Raw genomic sequence first — 17925 nt, 5'->3', positions numbered from 1 at the left:
TTGATTTGTACAATTTTTTTGAATAATCATAGGTCTATATATTCATACATCTTTATGAGGCTTCTTTTTTAAAAATAATATTCTTTGATGAGGCAGTTAAAGCTAGATAAATGCTTTAGTGATGTCTTTAAAATATATTCCCTTTAACTCTGGATGTAGATCTACAAAAAAATATTATGTTATTATTGTTATTGGTATGATGTCTATTTTAGAACTTTCTATTTTTCCTAGGAAAATTGCAATTAAAAATGGCCAGGAATTTGAAATTTCAGTTTCTTAACGGGTTGCCCATGGTTCATGGTACCTTTGAGCTCTGAATCACTATTTGGAATCCCCTCTAAATGGTGAGTGGGAAAGCTGCTGGCGCCTGCTGTGGGCTGTACCCCACCTCTGTTTCACGTGAGATTGCTCCTTGGCCAGGGATACCTTCTCAGGACATGAGATTTGGTCCTTGTGGGAGAATAAATGCTGGACCACAAGGCAAATACCTTCCAAGTTAAAAAATAATTGTGAATCATAAATCTAAATTTAAAATTGAGCCAGAAGCAAGGAATTAGGAAGACTACAGTACATACAATATATACAGTACAATACATAGATTAATCCAAGTCCCACCTCCTTCAAAATGAATAGGCTCTCCCATGAAGCCTTCCTAATTAACTATGCTTGTCTTCTTTATATGTCTCAAATACTTATGTATCCTGTCTATATTTCATTAATATGGTCTCATTGTTATGTAGCTTTTTAATTATTCATAACTCATTTGAGAGTTAAGTATAGTAGAGTCAGAAGACCTAGGCTCACAGTTAAGCCCTGAGGTTTACTATTTGTACAGGCTTAGATACATTGTTTGATTTGTCTGCAATTCAGTTTATTTTATGTGAAAGAGCAATAAGAAGCCCCACCTATGTGTTTCATGCAGTTGGCAATATGTCACCTAGTAATTGCGCACTTCTCTGGGTTTATAAAATTCTTGCATATCTATCTAGTTTAATCCCTCAAACAATAGTATATAAGATGAGCACTATAACCCATCCATATTCATAAACATAGGAATTAGATGAATTATGTGAAAATGTTATTTTTAACATCATAAGTTATTGCTATTTTTAGCCTGTAGATTTTGTATCATCAATTTAAAATTAACACCCCTGAGGCTACAGGCCATCTCTCTCTCTCTCTCTTTTTTTCATATCATTCTCTCCCTATGCTCTTTTCCTTTAGGTGGTTTGATGAATAGATTCAGAAGATGGATTTTTCTAGGATAGATAACAAAGTGCTTTGCACAATAAATGCTCAGTAAGGTTGTGTCTATACATTGCCATAGTAACTGATTAATTTTATTTGGTGTCAGGAAGAAAATAATAATCTATTATTTAACCAAACTTTTTACTTTTAACCAGTTGTAATGGTCTTATGCACATGGTAAAAATGCCCCTGAATAGCACATCAAGCCTCAAGGCATGCAAATAAAATATATATATACTCTATCATGCTGTTACTAAGAAAAAAGCCATGGTACATGATTCTGAAAAGCATGAGTAAAGGCTTCAGGTACACAGGCAGTGAGATGTTCCCTATTTACCCTACCAGAGGGAAAGAGCCATTGGAAAAGGGCCCTTGTCTGTCTCGTTCACACTCACTATTTTCAGAACCTGTCACACAATTGGTGCTCAATAAATACTAGCTAAGTATAAAGTATCTCATTATATTTACATCACTGAGATTCTTAAAAGACTATGAAGCTTTGCAGTTAAGAAAAGAACTTGGAGTTTTGAAGCGGATTGAGAAGAGAGAAACAGTGTTGGAGATAGGACCCATGAGTAAAAGTGAAGGAAACAAAGCTATTACTCAAAAGGCATAAATTAAAGGGAGACTGCAAACGTCAGATAGCATCTTAGGTGATGCCTATAATGAAGCAGATGTCGGCAGGGGACTGACTCCTCAACTCTGCTGCAAATAGATGCAAGGGAAATGTGTTCACCTTGCCATATGAAAGACATGCATTAGGTAAAAGTAAATAAATACACATGTAAACACATACATAAATAAAATATATCCCCATTGAGAAGTGGTGGAAAGTGAACAGGAAAATTACAGAATTAGCTCTCAGTGATCAAGTTTTTGCCCAAAAATGCGTCAGGCACAGACACTCTGTCTAAGTAGTTGACTTACATTGTCTCACTCAACAAATTCTCTATAATAGATCTTATCATGATGAGGAAACTGAGGCTATGAGCAATTAAATAACTTGCCCAAAGTCATATGCTAGTGGTCAGCAGAGTCTGGAATGAGTGTCCATCTCTACCTTCTGGGTTAAAGTCATTTAAGATACCTGCCACCTGCAACCTCAACATCCACCAGCTCTACAGTTTTTTTTTCCACGGACCCTGGAAGACCCTACAACTATTTAATAGTTTCTATTTTTGCTTAACAGACTTCATGAAAGCGGAAACTGATTGATGGCTATGATAATGCAAAACATTTACTAATGTGGCCTACAGAATTATTTGTTTAAACTTATACATATATGCTATACCTATGCAAATATTTTACTCTTAATAAGTCTTTTTACCCAGATTTCACAGTAAAATTAAGGCCCCATAAGATAGAGTCCCTGAATCAGCAAGTAGAGAGATTTCATCTTCAATACAGTATACTTGGTCCTAAATATTTTAATTTTCCTGTCATCTTGCGATATATCAATAAAGGGATCTTTCAGTTGAAGTATTCTGTATAGTTGTGTAAACTCAACCAACTAGCCAGATAGTGGTCACATGTCCACTTCCTTTTGAATTGTAGAATCCACTGTCTAAGGTGAGATTTTGGTGTGAGGACACACTGGACCCTGGTGCGAGCTGCATTGGCAGAAATGTCACTGTAAGATCCCAAGGTATTATTATAAATCATCAATATGGCAGAATTAAAGGCAGGCCCCCTCAAGAATACCACTGCAACATGGAGCCTACCCTTATCCCATTCTACTGTACACCACCAGAGAGCATCACTCTGAATCCAGTGTCTTTTACCAGAGACAATCTGATTCCTAGAGATTGGGATATTTCTATTTTTAATTCTCCTTAACAAAGACCTCTAAGTCCAGAATCTTCTGCAAAGGCCTGTGAAGTGCTATTCTGATCATCCCTTCATGTTCCTGAGTTGCTCTGGGATAATGTTGTCAGGGGAAGACCCCCAGGGGAACAGCTGATTGGATTCTGGCAAGATGGACCAAACATCTGCTTCAAACAAAAGACATCTGCATATTTCACATTTATTTTTCATAATTTACAGAAGCAACCTGCCAAAATTCAGCAAGGGAGAATACACTAGCACATAATTAGCTTAAAGTTTGCTTGCTTTAGAAGTATGAGCATGAAGCCTAGGAGCTCACCTGGGAGGACATCAAGGAATGGCGGAACTGTGGTTTGATTTCTGTAAATTCTGTTTTAGACCTCATATGCCAGGGCAGAAGACCTAGCCCTGCTAGGCTTGGAGGGGGGAAGCAAATATGCCAGAGATGACACTAGGAGGTTCTTTCACCTTCATGTCAAATAAAAAGCCTCCACAACAAAAGAGTGGTCAAAGGTAATAGCATTTATTAAATAAGATCTGATTAATCAGAAAAATTTTGCTTCAACCACTTAGCACTACATTTCACAGATTAGAAAATGATGCAATGCTACATGGCTCTTAATTTAAAATGTATATACTGAGAGTACCAATGGCATGGTGAGAAACTACGTGTGGGTGTTTCATTATTGTTCAAATCATCAGAAAGTTGTTATTTGTCAAAAAATACTAGGAAATATATTGATTGCCTAGATGCTAGTGTATTTGGAATACGTGACGAAAACATAAAGAGAAAAAGATAATGGATTATATTATCTGTCTTAATATATCCTGCTATCATGAATACAACTATTTATTTTCTGAACCCTATGAACTACATCATCCCAGTTGAAATTCAAACTTTGCAAGGTCATAATTACATGAAATAGCTAAAGCTTGTCTAATTAGAGAATAAAAAATTTGGAGGGGGGTGGGTTCTTTTTGTTTCTAGCAAAGGAATTTCAATTCTATGTCCAGTTTTTGTTTTTGTTTTTGTTTTTTTAAGTAGCTATGAGATCCTGTGGGATTTTCCCTGATTTTAACTCCAGAGAGAAAGCATATTTATAGTTAAAGCAAAGATTTGCAAAATATTAGGCAGTGTTTTGAAATGTTTGAAACATCAGGCCCCTGGTGGGAGGAGTGCTATTTTGATTTTGCTGACTGTCTATGATCTTCCAGTCTCAGTCATTGCTTTGCAAAAGCAATTGTGTTCCTGATTGACTTGTAGATACAATGCTGACCCTATAAAAATCTCTGCAACACTACCACGGCAGTTTCAAAGGATTTAGCATCTTAAATTATGTGTACATTGTAGAAGCAATGTATGCAACCCAGGCACTACAATCCAAATACGCAGTGCAGTCAGATCGTTTATCTTCTTGATAATTTCCCTGGAAAATTATTTCTGAAGGACCTCCTAGAAGCATTACAAGGACTCTCCAGTGAGGAGTAGCCTGGAACCCAAATGTTCTTTGTGGTTACTGCTCTTGTGGGGAAGTGGCAGGCTCAGGGTAGCTCTGACTCTGGCCAACATGGTTGTATTTTTCTATGGGCTCTTGATTTTTAAGAAATAAAAATCAGCTGTAGTTACATAAAAATCATGACACTAACTAGAAAAATAATGAATTGCTGGATCATAAACAGATACTTTCTAAACTACCTCCCAAAATAAGCCTTTGGTTTTGGTGGGCGATTAGCAACACAAAAATACACTGGTATTATTCCAGGAAGGAATACTACTGAAAAAAAGAAGAATCAGAAAGATATACATTCTGTGTATAGCTGGTCCATCCTTACATTGGATAATCCCCATGAGTGACAGTGATCTATATTTGTGTTGCAGGCCCATCTCAGCTTGTAGCAGGGATGTAAATTTCTACCCAGGGAAATTATTTTGAGTAGCCAGGATCTACTTGTCTTATCTCCAACAAATTATCAATATCACGTATGCCTATCCTTCTCCCATAGGGTGGCGTGGCCAACATATTTTTGAATGTGCCTTCATGTTCAGCATTTGAGTTAAACAACCCCCTCACAGCATAGGACTTGTTAGCTTCTCCACCCAAAGAGTAGATTAAAGTCTCCAGTTGGAGCAGATGTGAGATCCAACATAGTTGAAGCAGGTTGGATCTATCACTGAATAGTTCTATCTCTGAACTATCTCTCAACTATCTCTGAATAGTTTCTAGAACATCTTTTTTGATTTGTAAAAACTACAGGAGTAATATATATGTTTCTCAATTTGTTTTTCTAACATGTCTGTGATCAGATTTTGTTCCACACCTAATATCAAACAACATGTGCACATCTTAGACAAGACTGTTGGGGTCTGTGAGGGGAAATTCCTGCCAGAGCCTCTCATTAACATATTTTTATTTCATTCCTAAGGTAATAAGCAAAAAAGACTCCACCACCTCTGAGCCTCTGCATTTTCCTGGATAATTTTATATCTTTGTTAGAAATATAAAATGCGGCTATAGGAGTCTTTACAAGTCTAAAGAAAATTAGCTAATAATGGTATCTTTTTATGGCCCACAATTTATCTTGCTGAAAAAGGCAGTTACATTCTTAGAGTTGATTATTGTTTCACCTTAAATTTTCTAATTGCTTTAGATTTTTCACTTATTTTAGACATTTTCACTTTGCCCCCTAGAGTAAATTAAGATGAAAGGTAAATTAAAAGAGAGGAATTCAACATGAAGAGAATAAATAAACAAAACACAGATTGCAAAGCGGAAATGAAAACAAGGTCTCCGAGACCAATCTGTTAAAGGAATGCTATAAATGTGAAGTGTTTACTATTTTAAAACATTAATCATGTACTCACCCTGTTTATTTAGCTATCAATATTTTTCCTGTAACTCTGACTCGAAAATGTGTAAGCTGTTTAGAATTAGGACTCAAACTGAAGGCAAATGATATTTTGATTATTTATATTGCCTAGCTTGTCTTGAAACTTCAGAGTTGTAGTCTTTTCATTTCAATTTACACCTTTTTTAAAAGTCATTATTATTTTGTATAATGTGACATCTCAAGTAACTTTTATTGCCACCCACTGCCATACGCCCAAGCCACAGCCATTAAAGATAGGGAGCCCAAGGTCTCCATCAATCTCATTCAGAAGATGGCTGCCATCTTGCTTTTACCTAGAATGCATGCCTCAACCCCAAAACACACCATTGTAGGACTGGCCTGGTTATCAGAATTAGCAGTTCCAAGGGGCTGAAAGTTTTCCAAGTCCCTGGGAGCATTTTCTAGGCAGAGATAAATTATTTTTAATAAAAACTCATAATTTGGATCTGATAATGAAATAGCCACCAAAGCTTCTATATACTCATCATGAGCAGGAGACTCTCATCTGATCTCACAAAATTAAATGTCCTGTGAAAAAGAGAAACAGTTCACATAAGGTTGATTTACCATTTCTACCCATTGAGAAAGACACGAAAGCATTAGAATTTTCTCCTGGAACAAGGATAGGGAAAAATTTCCCCCCATTAGAGCACCTAAACAATGGCATACATAAGATCCCTCCAAATTGTATATTTCTCTTGAAAATTATTATTGCTGCTATAAATTTACCCATACAATACTCAAGTGTGCTAGAAAATGGTGGTATCTTTATTTTCTATGGCTGACTTAAAATTCCTAAAGTACCTCCATCCCATTTCTTCTCATTTTAACAGATTAGCTTCCAATGAAAGCTGTTTCTTTGCCTCGCCTGGCACTCTGCTTCAGCCTGTTTTAGAAAGCTCAGAAGACTAGCTCCTACCTCTGACCTTTCTTTCCACAGTCCCTGATAACCAGAAGCGCTGTCTTTTATTTCCCCTCTTGGTCAGGCCGTGGGGACTTCCTCCTGCTCTATGTTCATCATCCTCCCAAGAGTGATATTCGCCTTCTGCCTTTACCTGTGCCACTGAGGGCAAGGTTGCTGTTGGGAAGGGAGAACAAATGAAAGCTTCATGAGTTTCACAGTTTCCAGTTTACATGCCCTTAGAGTTATGCAGAGGGCCCACTGTGGGCACAATGGTTCCTAGGTGCTCCCAGTTTCTTCTTCTTTCTGGGTCCTTTACCACCTTACATCTTTCCATGGTAACTCCAACCTTGTCCTCTGAGTGCCCAGTGTCCTCCCAAGATGCTCACCTCCTTCAAATTAAACATTTCTGGAAAACTGGCTCATACATCCTCAATGTTTGACATGACTGTAGGTATGACCTCTCTTGGGGGAGTTACAAAGGACTGACACTTGAGCCAAAGCAATGAACCACCAAGGGTGTCATTTTGAGCATTACTGGTTGAAGAAGAGCACAGGGGCAGAAAAGGAGTTTTCCAGATTCCACTGGAATAATACCTTGTGGATAGGATGGCCTCCTGGGATTTCCATATTTATATGTTCTACCAGAGATGTATGCATACGCACATGGGTTGCATCCACACACAGACACATACAGACACTTTAAATTGAAATATCAAGACATATCAGCGTGAGATTAACAACCATAAGAGGACCTTGAAAACTAATAAATATTCTGTAAATATTTAGTGCTAATATGTGTCCACTTCCTTGACACAGACCTTCTTAAATAAAGTAATAATAAAGAATTACAGAAAAAATTAATAATTACAGAAATGACATAAACTAGCCCAAGTATATCTCAAATAACTGCATTGGTTCCAGAGTCACCTAAAGAGCCAGCCTTTAACAAAGTGTTTTTATCTAGTGAGGGAAATGACCACAGGCATTTTGCTATGACCAGTCATTAAAAACAATGTCATTCTCCTTTTCCTAAAGGATGTAATTTCATGCAAACCTAAATGTGTTAACAAAAGCTGAGTCTTCTATTGTGTTGTTTTTGTTTTACATTTATAGGCTATAAGAGTCTTGAATTAGTGGGTTTTTTTAGTTACTAAAACAATAATAATTGTTAGTATTTCTAATAATAATGTTTAAAGAATATGTGGTGCTTATTTTTATTTCACGATTTCCCTGGAATTTCTGACAAGATGAAACTTTCTGCAGGATTTGGTGGATGTGTTTCTCTTTGGCTTGGCAGCTCTGTTGATGCCTCGCATGAAAACATTTTGAGGTTTTGAGGAAGGAATCTAGATTTGCCTGGGTGTATCTTGATGGGCTTTGTGTCTAGATGTGTTCAGACAAACTTCAATGACATTTCATTCAATTTCTTACTTCCTGGAACGATCAACCATCTTTCAAAATTCAATTTGAAACTTCAGTCAAATTCCTTGCCTTCGTTGCCAAAATTGTCATGAATACCCATCAAAGTGCTGACAACCATGTTGTTCTAAAGTGAAAAAGTCTCCAGCTTTGGTTTTGGTTGGCTTTACTAAACAGATTTTTCTCCTTTAGGAAGGATCATTATCACATCACTACTCCTGTTTCCCTCCTTTACAGTCCAAAGCATGCCTTTGTGTTACGTAGCATTCCACAGGGTGGCTGCACATCTTGACACACAAGCATGCCACCATGCTTTTGGTACATCTCTGCCCATGCTTTAAGACCCTTCTCAAGCAATAGGGGACCTACACCTCACATAACTCACATAAAGAAAAATGCAAATGTAGGAACCCACCTCCCACAGTAAAGAGCAGCATCCTCTTCCAAGGAAGGCTGCTGGCCTACTGCCAAAGAAAGAGTTCATATTTTCTTGAGTTTAATTCATGTTGTCATTCAACTATCTTTTTAAATTAAAATTTTATATGATAATAATAGCTACTCTAATTGAGGAACCTACTGAGTGTTTGATTCCTCTGTTTTGTATCTTAGGTAAATGATCTCCAAATTTCAATAATTCTTTGATGTTATTTGTTATTATCTATTTCAGTAATTTTTAAGTTTTGAAATAAATGAATCGTAAAATAAATTTGTTTGAATTTTTTTAACTGTATTATTTATTTATTTTTGGGGGGCATTCTCCATTTTTGAATAAATGTAGCCTCAGAGAAGTAAAGGAATTGGTCCAAGGTCATGAACCGGTAATGGTGCAGAGTAGAATTGGAAACCCAGGATTTCTGAGTCCCTGCCCACTGTTAGATTTTATATTTAACAACTTGGGGTACCAACTTCTATGCTCCCAGCCCACCTTGTACCCCAGTCACAGCAGTGGCAGCCAGTTTTGCACAGGTAGAGCCTGCAGTGCCTCCTGCAGCCATATGATATGGAGAGAGGTCCTCTGACATAGTGACAGGGGCCTGGTATTCACACATGGGAAGCTACAAGTATTGGGAGTTCATTCTGTCACCACAAGAAGCTGATCGATAAAGGCTTTCTCCTCCGATTCTCTGAGACAATTCTGGAATCTGTCTGACAACTCCTTAGAAAGTGCCAGTGGGATCAAGCTCATTACCCATATCGATAGCCTGCTCAAAAATGCACCCTTGAATTGTTTCTGTCTTGCAGTCTCATCCGTTATTCCCTAGAACAACTTCTGAAAGAGAAAAAAGTCTTTGTCTCAGTTTCTGCTCTCCAGAGGTAACCCAAAGGTAAAGTAAGTATACCACATCACACTCTAAAAGTAGCAGCAGAACATATCAAATGGGAAGGGTTCATTTTGCTTTGAGAAAATTCTTTTATGGGGCTCTTTGGCTTTTCAAAGGCAAGACTTAGACTCTAATCTAGAAGAAAAACCATCAGCTATGGGAATCATGCAACAAGTTAAAATATAAGTGTTTTGTACATGCAGAGATGTTAAGAGATGTTATTCTGATATCAACCTAAGTAAAATAATCTCCAAACTTCAACAGTCATCTGACATTACTTGTTTTATGGCCATTCTAAGGCCAGGCCTTGGGGAGCAGCTAAGTGTATAGATAGAAAAGCAAGGAGAAAGGAAAGGAGCCTCTGGCATGAGTGAGGGCATGGGCCCCAGAAAACTGAAGGAGACCTAGGTCTAAGGGGGAAATTGGCCAGAGGGCTCGCCTGTGATAGAGCAGGACCGATAGACTTCATGACCAGCGCCTGCTCTAGAGCTGCGTGTGTTGCACAGCTCTCATTATCTCTGCAATCTTCAGTAAAGCTGCTTAACCTTGGAAACCTAATGTGACTCCTGTGACAACCTGGGGAACAGAAGAAGAGTCTGTGTCTGTGCTTGGGGAAGAAGGAGGAGCCATAGCCTATAGAATTGTTACCTGGAAGGCCAGTGGAAATAATAGAGCAGTCTGGGGGTAGTACAGCCTGGAAGAAGACTGGACAGACAATGAATGGAACATCTAAGAACCTACCAGGAATCCACAAAACAATCCCGTGGCAGGGTTTCCTATAGTTACACAGGAAATAGATTTGAACAGTTCTATTTAAATACTCAAGATAGAAATAGGAGAACTTGAGAACATTTTGCTAACACATACAAATATGGAGTTAAAGAAATGGGCAGGGAGTATGTTATTTGTACATTTCATATACAGCCCTGAATATTCCTAAAATATTTATTAGGTATCCATTAGGTGTCAGATACTATTCTAGGCACTGGGGGGGAAAGTGGTGAATAAAACAGAAAAAATTAAAAAACATTCTAGGGAGGGGAGACAGAAAAACATACTAAAAACATAGAGCCCGTTGGAGGGAGCTAGGAGTGCTGAGGAAGTAGAGCAATTGGAAATGTTGACACTATTTCTGTCTTTCTTGAGAAAGAGCAGGTTTTGTGAACTTAACCTGTTTTATGCATCCAGAGTGTATTAGTTGTTGAAATAAATTTGGGGTAATGACTCAAATCATTTTATGTTTTCTATGGCAGAGGTAAGGAACCCAGTGAAAAAGACAGAGAGAAGTATGGACAAAAAACAGATCCTAAACCTGTTTTGTTTTATTTTTGGTAGTAGTTGTTTATTTTTGCAAACATTCAAACCCCCCGTATTGGTGGCTGTTATTATGAGATAAATAAACTGAGAAACAACAAGACAATTTGGTCTCTACAATTTGTTTAGTTTTGACTAAATATTTACCTTGGAAGAAGTATGTGTACAATATTCATTTTAAAAGATACAACAGTCACCTCATTACTTGGAATTTTACTTGAGGCTTGAATGAGACTGAAACCACCTGGACACCACTAGAAGATACATCAAGGAACAGAAAGGTAGGTCCATTCTGTCCTTGACACTTCATTTTAATTTAGTCACTTTGCGTTGAGGCTTTGCCACCTCCCCAGGAGACTGGAGATTTTCTATTGCCTAACGCTGGAAAATAGGTTTATGAGATATATTAGAAAATGTTGATGATGTCTTATAAGCTTGCCCGTTTGAGTCATTTGCTCTGTTCTGTTGTACCATCTCTGTCCAGTGCCTTTGGCTATTTCTCAGGAGCTGTGGCCCATCTCACCTTCTACCTTAGCTGCTGTAGATTTCATTCATTGAAAAATATGTTAGTGCCCCCTAATGAAGTAATAGATTAAGGTAGCCTTCATGCATTGCTGCCAAAATCATTCAGTGTAAGGTTGATGGGAGATTTTATGATGGGTGGTGATATGGTTTCACTGCATCCCCACCCAAATCTCATGTTGAATAGTAGTTCCCATAATCCCTGCACGGGAGGGATTAGGTGAAGATAATTGAATCATGGGAGCAGTTTCCCCCATCCTGCTCTCATGATAGTGAGTTAGTTCTCATGAAATCTGACGGTTTTATAAGGGGCTACCCCCTTCTCTGGGCACTCATTCTCCTGCCGCCCTATGAAGAAGTGCCTTCTGCCATGATTATAAGTTTCCTGAGGCCTCCCCAGCCATGTGGAACTGTGAGTCAATTAAACCTCTTTTCTTTATAAATTACCCAGTCTTAGGAATTCCTTCATAGCAATGTGAGAATGGACTAATACAGGTGACTAATACATCACCTGGGAAGCTACCCACTGATTAACCCAATATTATGTGCTTTGGATATTATGCAATAGCAAGGACACGGCACCACTCATGGAGTCTTACTGACTATAAATTTGAATCAATCTAATCAAGTCTCTAGATCTAACTAGTGTGCAAGAAATACAGGAGATAGAGAAACAAGCCATACTATGAGGTAGTGATTAACTAAATCCATTCCTCATAATAAAAATAACAGAGTACTCAAGTTAAAAGTGGAGGAGGGAGGCACTTATAGAATAAAAGAAAGTTAAGAGAAATAATAATCAAATGCAATCATGTCATATGATACACAGAGTTCAGCCAAACTGGGCATTTTAGTCATTGAAGTGGCCACAAATCTGTATGTCCAAGCAACATTTCTCACCATAGTTTCTCTCCAGAAGACAAGTCATATCTAGTTCTATTTAGGATTCTGCTTCCTCTCCTTTTATGATCTTTTAGCTAAAATCCTGACTGTCACTGGGTGATGACTTAATCTTTGTTATTAAAACACCTCTTGTGACTAATAAAATAAGCATGGGCAATAGCATACTTCAACGCTTCAATCTTGGAGAAAATGCTGTAGAACTGGCTTGGTAATACGGTTTCCAAGGAAATTCAAAAATGGCTCAGAGTATTTTCAAAACTTGGCAACCAAATAAGGGCTTTGAAGGTTTTAACACACGCATCCACACCCACACTGTAACTCATTTCAGCCCCCACATCCAGAGACTCAGCTTTTTGTTGGCATCTGAAACTTGACTTATCACCAAACCGCATGCCCGAGAGGGTACATGTTAGACATTGGTATTAAATAATTAGCCATCGGACCTTGAGTAGTGCCATTTTGTCTTTCTGCATATGGATTTGATCACTCCCTACTCAAACCTAAGAAACTTGAAATAGTAGTGATATTTCATACAAATTACACTTGGAGCATAGCTGCATTCAGCCCACAATTTCTAAGTTGCCTGAGACAGAAATGTGTCAGCAAAGAGTCTAATGCATAGCTTAAAATGATTGATTCAAGACTAAATCAGCAACGCTAATTTCTTGCAATGCTAGTTACATATGGTTGCATTAATATTCCCTTCTCAGAAATCCAGCTGAGAATCATTATTTAATGAAAGGCTTACAAATTGCATCCTATTTAACATTTTTCATTGCAGATTCTTTTGTAGAAATGCAGAAAACATGCAAGTGACCATGTAAATTCTGTTGCATTTGCAATGTGCTGAGTAATTTTCTTGATATACACATAAAATATATATGTATATATGTGTGTAATGCATTTATATGCATATATTTTATATGTATACCTATATACAATATGATGCCTATACATTACATATTACACAATTACATATAATATATAATAGTTTATGTAGAATATATTATATATATGTCAAGAGATCATTCTGATTGGTGATTTCTAAATTAATGAATTTAAAGGGCAGATTAAAAGAGAGAGATTAGAATTTGAGTTTTCATTATCTACCCTAGGTTTGAACACTAGCTACATCATTCATTAAATGCATGTCCTTAACCAATTTTAATCACTAATCTTTAGTTTCCTCATCTTTAAAATAACAATAATAATATCTACTTCCCAGAGTGTTGCTATAAAGATGAAATGAAAACAAATCAAGTAAAGTATCTCACACAGGACAAGAGCTCAATAAACATTAGCTCTGTTTCTAATGTAAAAGCAACAAAAAGAAGATTTATGGCTTGTTACAGAATAAATTGCAGTGTTTATGAATCTGTAGTTATTGAAGAGTTCAGCCTAAGTAGGGAGATGAACCAAAGACCTGTGGATAGTCTGGAGACAGACTGGAAAGGAAAAAATTTATAAAGGCATTCATGTTTAAGCAATAAATATGTTAGAGTTTTTCTTTAAGGCCAAGATAAACTACCTGATTTCAATTATATGTGTATATATAGTCATATAATACGTGGCTTTTATATAAAGTAATATATATTATTTTTGCTACTTTGATAATAATGTTAACTAAATAGCAAGTTTTCAGGTAGAACATTATTATTTAATAACTTCATATTTCTTACACTTGAAAAATTAACAGGACACATGGAGGGGAACAACACACACCAGGGTGGAGGGTGAAGGGAGGGAGAGTATCATAAAGCATAGCTAATGGATGCTGGGCTTAATACTTTGGTGATGGGTTGATCTGTGCAGCAAACCACCATAGCACACGTTTGTCTATATAACAAACCTGCACATCCAGCACATATACCCCTGAACTTAAAAGTTGGAAAGTATATATATTTGATTAAATATATGTTAAATATATGATTTCATTATTTCAGGAAGGTATATATAAACATATATATGGTTATAAACATATATATGTTTATAAACATATATATACACATTATATATATGTTTGACATATATATATATGTCATACATATACATAATGAACTTGGCTTTTCTCTCACCAAAAAAACACACAAAAAATTTTGCATTTTGCACTAGCAGAATGATGAACTTAACTATTTGGGGGTAAACATTTTTCAAAGTAGTCACTGAAATGGATAGTGGAAGACCAATAAACCCTCTGGAAAGAATGTGAGGAGACAAAGGCCCCACATACTCCATCAAGAAAGTAATTATCAATTTCTCTGTAAAGTTTCTAAAGGGAACCATCACCAGAGAAATTTCATAGAGTAGAATCCTTATTAGTACAAAAGTTGTGCTATCTTGACACTTGGCCACTTCATTAATTATTGTGATTCAATTAAGGCAGTGTTTTAAAGATAAGAGGAGAGTTGACTGATTTTTTTCAATGAATTAATTAATTTTTGTTTGGCTTAAATATTCTTATATTATTTTTTAAATTATTTAACAACATCAATAACAGTCATAGCTTTATTTGTTTTATAGAATGCTTCCCCATAGGTTATATTCTTAACTACCACAGTGGCATTTGAGCTACATATTGTAGAGTTAATTTGTAAAAACTTGAGGCTGAGAGATCACACGACTCCTCCAGATTTTCACAGTGCATAAATAGCAACTCCAGAGATGTCCCCACACAAGCATCTCCTTTATGCAGAATTGTCTGGGTGTCTGAGGCATGCATTCTTCATAAGTTAGGTATTTTAAAATCAGAAGTGAGTCAATGACAGACTTTCTTTCTTTAAAAAGGAAAAAAATAGTGGTTTATAATATTTTAAATTAGGAGTAATTAAAATGTCCCACAGAAAGCCCTGTGCTGATTCTAACTTCCACTTAGTGAAACTGAAATAATCTAACTCCAGAGGAAGCTTCAAGCAATTGAAAGAAGCCATGAGCCTCCCATTTAAACCAGGAGCTCAGTGTCCATCTCTGCTGTCAGAAATTTGAAGAACATTCATATTTTCCATTTGCTTTATCAATAGCTACCTCAATGTTTCTAAACTATCCATCACAATAGTGCCTAAGTAATTAGACAGAGGTGCTCTGGCACTGTGTTATTTAAACATCATTTCCATGCAGCACAGTGAGCCCTACCATGTGTTATTATTTTGATGGGCTTCTCACCACTTAAATGACGAAAGAGAAAAATTACAATTTCCTCTAAATTCATTTGTAGATACTTGCACAAGTAATATTTGGCTATGGTCATCATAGTGAACACTGGCTGTATGTCAACTAAATCCTTGGAGATAATTTCAGCTCAACTGATGGTCCTAGTTAATTTCCCATAGGCAATTGTGAGAACTCTCTTCTTCCAAGTTTGTTGGTTTGTTTGCTTGTTGGTTTGTTTTTTAGTGTTGGAAATCCCTTGAAAATTCACTTATTTTATTGGTTCTTTTTTTTATTGCATTATCTATGGTCTACATTAAAAGAAAAAAAAAAATCCTAGGTGGTCTTAAACCATTGTAATTAAGTTTGGAGACTGGCTCTTTGCATATTCACCAGATAAGAAAAAAATGTGTGAAATTTGGGAGATGTTTAATCTAGCGCAGGGGTTGGAAAATTACAAATAAGTACCAACAAATTGCTTTATAAATAATGTTATAGTGGATCATAGCCCTGTTCATTCATTTACATATCACCTATGTTCACTTTCACCCTTTGATGGCAGCGTCAAGTAGTTGTGACAGAGGCTACGTAGGGCAAAAAAAAACTTAAAAGATTTTCTAACTGGCCCTTTAAGAAAAGGTTTACAGACCCTTGAGCTAGAGGGAACTTTGGTTCCTGGCAGTAGTTTAAGAGATATATATATATATATATATATATATATTAACAAGCTTGTTTTAGCTGGTCTTCTTTTAGCTAGGAATCCAACATTTCGTCTCATCCCAGGACTTGTAATTGATGATGACAGTGATGTCCATGAGGCACTGAAAAGCCTTGAAGCACCTTCTGAATCAGCAAAGATTAAATCTCATTCACTATGGGTCTCTGTTGTCCAGATTCATAGCCTTAAAATTGAAAGGGACCTTCAGCATCATCTTTCACAAAAAAAGTGGAAATCTTTTCCACTATATGCCTTACATGTGGGCTTTCAGTCTCTAATTATAGACCCAGTGGAAGCAGGTGAACAACTTCTCATAGTATCCATACTAATTTGTGGCAGCTCTCGCTCTTTTACTATTGATTGGATTGTTTTTCCCCCACACTGAGTTAATATTTCTTTCCTTGCCACTCATTTGCCCTATTATAATATTTTGACTGTTAGTAAATTATAAATGATATATCAGAATATCTGTACTTTTTTGTTGTTGTTGTCAGAGTCTCACTCTGTCGCCCAGGCTGGAGAGCAGTGGTGTGATTTCGGCTCACTACAACCTCCATCTCCTGGGTTCAAGTGATTCTCCCACCTCAGCCTCCCGAGTAGCTGGGGTTACAGGCACGTGCCACCATGTCTGGCCTAATTTTTGTATTTTTAGTAGAGACCAGATTTCACCATGTTGGCCAGGCTGGTCGCGAACTTCTGGACTCCAGTGATCTGCCTTCCTTGGCCTCCCAAAATGCTAGGAGGACTGAACCACCACACCTGGCCTGTACTTTTTATTAACAAGAATATTAATTAAGCAGAGCATTCCATCCTTCCACTCTGCTTTATAGTAGATAATGTTGTTCTTGAGTAACAGATGCAGGTTTTGGAATCAGAGAGACTTGTGTTCAACTTCCAATTTCCCCACTAAAAAATGGTTTGGCCATAGAAAATTGCTTTAACTTCTCTGAACATTGATTTCTTCATTTGCTAGAGAAAAAAAGCCTGAGACTCTGAAAGAAGGTACATAGGATCCAACATGGTGCATGACATTAAGAAGCTATTAGTAGTGGTAGGAAGTAGCAGGCATTTTAAATGTACCATGTGCAAATGTGCAAGTGCCAGAGCATTCCAAGCCCCAAACATAAAGCAGAGGCAGCATTTGGAGCATTTTAGGAACTAAAGATTATCCTAAATTTAAGACTTTATTTGAAAAGACTAACATTACCTCATATATGTCATAAACATTCCAGGGCAAGAATTAATCTATCTTGTTCTCTGTATGCCACGGTGCAAAACTGGGAGCTTGGTGCTTACTTTTAGCTCATGAAGATCCCCAAGGAGTAAGCGGTGTAAATATTAGACGTTCTAAATGTACACAAAGGGATATTTCAAGAAGCGCACTCACCTTTTCAATTCAGATAAAAATAAATTATGCAAATAAAGAAAATGGTTAACCCATCAAGGGCCAGATTATGAGAGTATCTGTTTCTGTTATCTGGAATTACTGTGTTTTATGAAATCCAGCCATGTCTGTAGTGTCTGATTTTAATATGGCAATTCTCTCCTATTCTTGGTTCTTCTGTTTTAGGCAACATATTGAATCTCTTGGGAGAAACTCATCCTGTATCTGCTCGATTGAAAACATGAGGGTGCACATTCCAAGCTGCATATGCTCAGGTCCGAGTTTCCAAGGAAACAAGGGAATGCTCATCTATCTACAAAACTGAACTGATGAA

General features: G+C 36.9%; 2 long non-coding RNA genes across 2 annotated transcripts in view; one reads left to right on the top strand and one right to left on the bottom strand.

Moving 5' to 3' along the window:
- The window catches only part of LOC144333599 (uncharacterized), a 200146-nt gene extending 189125 nt beyond the window's left edge, over positions 1-11021 (top strand). The window contains exons 4-5 of the long non-coding RNA XR_013402444.1: positions 9547-9609; positions 10860-11021. This is a non-coding gene — a long non-coding RNA (uncharacterized LOC144333599). The remainder of the gene's footprint in view (positions 1-9546; positions 9610-10859) is intronic.
- Positions 1-17925, bottom strand: part of LOC106992994 (uncharacterized) — a 118654-nt gene that overhangs the window by 37747 nt on the left and 62982 nt on the right. The window lies entirely within an intron of this gene.

This window comes from Macaca mulatta, chromosome 13 (assembly GCF_049350105.2).
Source record: "Macaca mulatta isolate MMU2019108-1 chromosome 13, T2T-MMU8v2.0, whole genome shotgun sequence".
Lineage (NCBI taxonomy): Eukaryota > Metazoa > Chordata > Mammalia > Primates > Cercopithecidae > Macaca > Macaca mulatta.
Note: the sequence above shows the minus strand (reverse complement) of the source record. Positions and strands in the feature narration are given on the sequence as shown.